A 7,147-nucleotide genomic window follows, 5' to 3' on the forward strand; every position below is an offset into this window, starting at 1 on the left:
CTTTTTCCCCTTTTACGATCCCTTTTGATCGAAAACCTACGCCACCTTTTCTTTTTTTTTGTTTCTTTTGTTTTTTGTTTTTTCATCCCCCAAAGAAAAGCTCTACCTTGTAACTTGTCCCATCTGTGTGCAGCCCTGTGTGGCCAATAAAGAAACTTATCTATCTATCTATCTATCTATCTATCTATCTATCTATCTGTCTGTCTGTCTGTCTGTCTGTCTATCATCTATCTATCTATCTATCTATCTATCTATCTATCTGTCTGTCTGTCTATGTTCTATGTGTGTGTGAGTGTGTGTTTGTGTCCGTATATATACGTACACCCCATACATACATATACACACACACACACATACATACACAAGCATACACACATATACCTACGTACATATATACACATATAAAATTGCATAGTCTTATGGTTCCTTCCCTACTTTCAGCCAGTATCATCAGAGTTCAACTAAGTTTGGCTGCTATGTCTAGCAAGCCGAGCGACGACGTTGAGGCCTCATCATTGCTTCCTATTTTCCTTTGTGAAAGTTTTATCTCAAGAAGAGACAAAATAGATATCAATATAAGCTATATTTAAAACAAATTTTACATTAAGAAATATTCTGTTCTTATTTGTTACGTGTTTTTAGAAGAAAACATATTGAACTTCAGTTCGTTGTTATTTACACATCCAATGGTATTAACAACAGTTTTATAAATATAAGCAATAACATCGCAGAAAAGAAACTGCCAAAGAAACAAAAAAAAAAAAAAAAAGGGATCATTTCGGTTTGAACGGCAGTTTTTTCTAGCAGTATCATGAAATTGTCACCCATAATTATGACCCTAGTATCAATCTATTGCATTTCAATCTGTTTTAGGGTTAGGGGTGGGGGGAAGGGTATCTTTTTTTCTTCACAAATGTAAATAAACCCAATCTGTTTCTTAAACGAGGGACATATTCATACGGCACAGAATGTTGTTTACCTGAATAGACGTCAGTGATTGGCTGAAACTGCAGAAATTGAAGAAAAAAACAAACAACAACAAATATCTTACAAACTATAGAATTTTCTCAATAAAGCCAAGAGAAAAAGATGTTTTATAAACACACTAGCAGAATTGCCCGGCGTTGCTCGGGGCTGAATTGCTTGAAAGTACTGTTAATGATTGCACTGAATTATGATGATTATTCAGGCAAATATTGATATAAGTTTACGGTGGGAGATAAGGACTTAACGATAAAACGTGTGCCATTGCATTGTTTTGGGGGAACCAAATTTCTGATGAGCATTATAGGGGCACCAACTTTAAGTTTGAGAAAGTGTGGTGGTAGTCCGGGGTGCTCAAAGGAATTGAGTACCTCTATTGGATAGTTGATGACGTCCTCTGGGTCAGGAGTTGTATCGATAGACTGATATACATAGACTTCCCCAGGAATGAGTTTTAGCATTTCATCATTAATATGGTGAACAGTTTTATTCCTCGGGGCCAGTATAGCCTTTTTGCCAATCCAATCCATATTCTGATAATTAGCTTGTAGATCTGGGAACACTGCATCTCTGAAATCAGAAGGCGTCTTAACAATGTTACAAATGGAATCGATGGCAATATTTACCATTTTCATCCCCTGGTATTTTGCCTTCGCCAAGTGCAAGGAGGGTGAGGAAATGCTGCTGATGTGATATTACGTCGCATATGAGCACGCATATTGGTGTGAAGTTTGAGAGTTACTTCCCTTTATTTAAAAAATATGCATTAAAATTGTAAAATCATAGACTCATCGTAGACGCGCGCTAATACCCAGAAGGGCTCGATATGAATCACGACTATAAGATACCCGGTTTTGGTTAAACTGCATCGCAAAATGTGGGAGTAGTTAGGAATCAAAATCGGAGTAGACAGACACACAACCTTTCTTTTATATATAAATATTTTCGTCCTAAAAAACTTTGTATGGATTGAATGGTTACCTCTATGGAAATATATACACGCACATTATACATACATGTGTGTATAGATGAATATATAAATACATTTAAATATCTATATACACTTTTGGGCGATCTTTCTGTTTCTTAGAGATAACTTTAGATCTTATTTTCGTCCTAAAAAACTTTGTGCGGAGTGAATGGTTACGTCTATGGAAATATATACACACACATTATACATACATCTGTGTATAGATGAATATATAAATACATTTAAATATCTATATACACTTTTGGGCGATCTTTCTGCTACTTGTATATACTTTAGATCTTATATTCGTCCTAAAAAACTTTGTGCGGAGTGAATGGTTACCTCTATGGAAATATATACACACACATTATACATACATCTGTGTATAGATGAATATATAAATACATTTAAATATCTATATACACTTTCGGGCGATCTTTCTGCTACTTGGATATACTTTAGGTCTTATATTCGTCCTAAAAAACTTTCCTGTCACACACTCACGCACACGCACGCACACACACACACACGCACCCTCACACACACGCACACACACACACACTCACACACACGCACGCACACACACACACACACGTTAGCTTACAATTTTATTTATATATTTGCGTGTAAAGAGGAAGTGGGAATGCAGAGTGAAAGAGTCAGTCACTACAAAAAGTGAATTACTTTCACTTTATTCGTTGCTTACTGTGTGTGTGCGTGTGCGTGTGCTGTAGCCCACACTAAGAAAAGCATTTGACTTATACACCACAATGTGAGTTTTCTCTAAATTTTGCTTAATTGGGGTTGAAATTTTAAAAAGTGGACCTGGCAAGACCCGATGCATTCTACTCTTAAAAATGCTAGGTAAATTGTAATTGAAGAAATCCTATATTGTAGATTTCTATAAGAGACAAAGGGAGGCAGATAAAATCTGCCTTTTATAATAAGAGATTCTACCAGTATACGAAGTTTAAAATTTTTTAGTTATCTAGAAATAATGTTAAAAACTGCCGTTCAAACCGAAAAGATCCCCCAGAAAGAGTAAATATATAAATGAAATAAAATGTCATGCCATTCTCTGTTATATATGAGTGACAGAGGCAGTATCAGTACCGAGGGGTAATATTTATACCCACTTAAACGTTCAACAGAACACTCAGGTTTAAGAGGGAACATATATTACCTCTCGGTATAAATTCTACCTCTGTCACTAATATATATATATATTTTTAACAAGCTCACTGGCTAATCACGACACCAATACCTGTTCTGACACTGTTTTTTTTTATATATGTTGCCGATGAGGAGAGGAGTCGCTCCTATTTCTAACAGTCGAGTGAACATTATTGCTGATCGGAACGCGGAAGGTCAAAATCACGTGATCTGGCGGTCTAGGGACTGATGATGGCGGGAAATTTATCTCCCCCGCTAGCTATATAAACAAGCGTGCATTTTGCACCAAGAAGCCATTATGAGAGTATTCCGCGGTATAGTTTGCCTTCACAGAACATCTACGTTTAAGCGAGCATAAATATTAATTCTTTGTTATGTGTTGCCCCAGGGTTTTTTTTTAATGTAAACGTCTAAATATCTTTGACCCTATCATGGGGGTGCGGTTATGGTTGTGACTGAGTAAAAAGAAAATTACTTCCGGGTACAATCCCATTGTAGCTTCAGCCTATCGCATACACACACGTACTTTTACACACACTCACTCACACACTCAGTCACTCAAGCGCACGCACGCACGCACACACACACACACACACACACACACACACACACACACCACACACACACCACACACACACACGTATAACGATAGAGAGTATGGAGACCTTTTCATATTATATTTTCTATCGTTATAATTATTGCTAACACAGACACACGTTCTAAATTCCTCCAATGGGTAACCCCGTGTTCGCTTCACTGCATGGTAGTAATATTATGTGGACGTTGAATACTAATCGATGCGGTTTGCCGAAACCTTGAACGTAACTGAGAACTACCGCGGTATTCACCCGGATATATATATATCCCTCTAAACTCATATAAATACATTCACACGTAAATATGCACGCACACACACATATGCAATCACGCACACACACACACATCAGGCGCGGTCCCAAGAATTTTTCGAAGGGAGGGCACAAGGAATATAGGTCAGCTCAGGACTATAATAAAGCACACTTGGCCGTGGTGCCACGAAGCGGGAGTGAACTCGGAACTATGTGATCGGGAAGCAAATTTCTTACCACACAGCCACACTTATTTATTTATTCTCTAAATCTCATTAGGTTGCGAATTCAGGATGTGTACGGAGTGTAAATTAAACAACAGAAAGCTATTTTGATCGCCACACACTGATTCTGACAATTCGAATATTTTTTATTTCATAGAGAAAAAGGAAGAAAAATTTGAAATGATTGCATTTTATTGTTTTTACCCTTTAGCATTTAAACCAGCTCAAATACTCTACTTGTTTTAAGTTCAATATGGCCAGGTCTGGCCTCTCACGCCTATTCTATAATGTCATTCTAAAAATAAACAGCCGCATCATCAAAATCTCAAAGCTACCAGCTAATGTATGATTAATTCAAAACAATGTGAATAATTAAACATTACATTTGACTGATTTGAAGAATGTACCCCACCGTCGTTTTTCACGGAGGGGAGATAACTCTCACTTGATCCCTAAATTTCAAATTTGAAACTGTTTTAATTGGCAAGAATTACACAGAGTCTGTATAATCGGTAGAGCATCAGATAAAATATAGGAGAAAGTGGCAGACTAGTATAAACTATCTTGTAGTGTTTAGTTTTACGCCTTTACGTTCTAAGTGTAAATCACGCAGAAATCGATTTTAACTTTTATTTTTCTTGGTTTGGATAAAGTAGAGAACTGGTCAAGTACTGGGGTTGATGGTATCGACTTAAGGCGGCGAGCTGGCAGAAACGTTAGCACGCCGGGCGAAATGCTTAGCGGTATTTCGTCTGCCGTTACGTTGTTAGTTCAAATTCCGCCGAGGTCGACTTTGCCTTTCATCCTTTCGGGGTCGATAAATTAAGTACCAGTTACGCACTGAGGTCGATGTAATCGACTTAATACCTATGTATGTCCTTGTTTGTCCCCTCTGTGTTTAGCCCCTTGTGGGTAATAAAGAAATAGGTATCGACTATCTTCCTCCTGCCATACCCTCCACCACTAAATTGCTGGTCTTATGCCTAAATTAGAAACACTATTTCAGGGCAGTACTTTGGCAGAATCGTAATAGCATCGGAAAGAAATGCTTTTCGGTATCTATTCCGGCGTTTTACGTTCTATCTCAAATCCCGGTCGGATCAACTTTGGGCAATATTTCGATATTGATATATGACGTCATTCAACTACACAGCCTTCCCTCGTCACATAGATAAAGAGGCTAGGCTGAAATAGAGGGTGAACGACGTCGTTTCTTTATACTGATAATTTGTCGACCAATACTGAAGGGTCGCCTATATCTCTGTGTGTGTGTGTGTGTGTGTGTGTGTGTGTTGTGTGTGTGTGTGTGTGCATGTGTGTGTGTGTGGATCCTTTGATATTGGCACATTCACACACACAACCTTCCCTCGTGACATAGACTAAGCCGAAAAAGACGGTGAATGACATCATCTCATCATACCGGGCGCTCCCTTGACAAATATCGAAAGAATACCCAACTCTGCTTTTCATTCTCTTGGGGTTGATAAATTAAAGTGCCATTTAAGCACTGAGGGCGATGGGATAGATTTATAACTCCCTTGAAACAGTTACAGTTATTAACTGAGTTCTTATTTGAGCGACCCAGGAAGGATGTAAGAATGGCCAAAGACGGACCATGGAAAAGCGAATTAGACAAACACTGCAACACCTGTTTACCGTCAAGGAATGGCTGCATAAGTCGCAACATGCGCGGTCCTTCATGTAGCAGGTAGTAATAGCAAATGGAGCTCTTTGTCCGTGGAACGCATCACTTACGCTAAAACGGAAGAGATGACGCTCCTTACCAGTCAGGCATGAATGGAGCAAGACACGATAGTCAGGTGATGAGGGCGTTCGTTACCTTTGTTCGACCCTTCAGGAATAGCTTCTTCCTGGTCCATTTCTGCGTGAGACAGTCTAACCTGCTCGTCACCTCATTGCTGTTCTTCTATTACAGATCTGAATCACGCCACACACCGAGTAAATTCAACCGGTCTATCATTCTAGCGCCTCGCGACATTGTTGGAAGACATAGATTAGATCCGTTTCTCTATGTGTCGAGCTGCAGAACCACCGATTTATTTTCTGGTCGATTTTGGTTTCTGTTTCTTCCTCATACTCTCTTAGAGTGATGCCGATCACCTTATGTGCCTGACACAATTACATCGACGTCGTCCGCATATGCCAACACAAATCTTCCGAATCCTAGTTCGGTCGGGATCGTCCTCAACGTCTCTGGTTTCTATAACAATAACTATAAGAAACGAGGGGGAACAACGGACTGAGCACATGATTCTAAACTGTTCCAGTAAGTTGCAATGTACTTAAACTGCTGAGCAGATATCGCTCAGCGGCGATCCCGGTTCTAAAGACGAGACTGTATACTATGTATGAAGAGTTTTGGCAGAAAACAACAAACATTATAAATAGAAAACAATAAATGAGTACGTAAAGTGTACTAGCTATCTGAATGTGGCTAGCCACTGGGGGTGGGGTGTTACTGACGCTTTTAGCCCCAGGTGATCAACGTCACCAGCTGGCCTTAGACACAATTTCAGTGCCCTTGTGTTATTTGCAAAGGGAGGTCATCCTCCCTCGAAAACCTAAGTGATACATACGGACTATAGTTTCAAGGTAATTGCCTCTCGTCAACGCATGGTAAACACCGGTTTTCGATGAAGGAGACCTTTGCAAATAATAATATTTAACGTTTTTCACAGCATAAATAAATGAGTGTATACAATTTATCTTAATCGGCTGATGTCACAAAATGACTTGAGAGTCGAGAGTTTCGTATAAGACTCTTATACATACATATATACATACATACATACATACATACATACACGCACACACATACATACATACACATACATACATACATACATATATAAATACATACATACACACGCATGCACGCACACACATACACAGACACACATGCACACACACATACACACACACACACC

Source organism: Octopus sinensis, linkage group LG26, assembly GCF_006345805.1.
Source record: "Octopus sinensis linkage group LG26, ASM634580v1, whole genome shotgun sequence".
Lineage (NCBI taxonomy): Eukaryota > Metazoa > Mollusca > Cephalopoda > Octopoda > Octopodidae > Octopus > Octopus sinensis.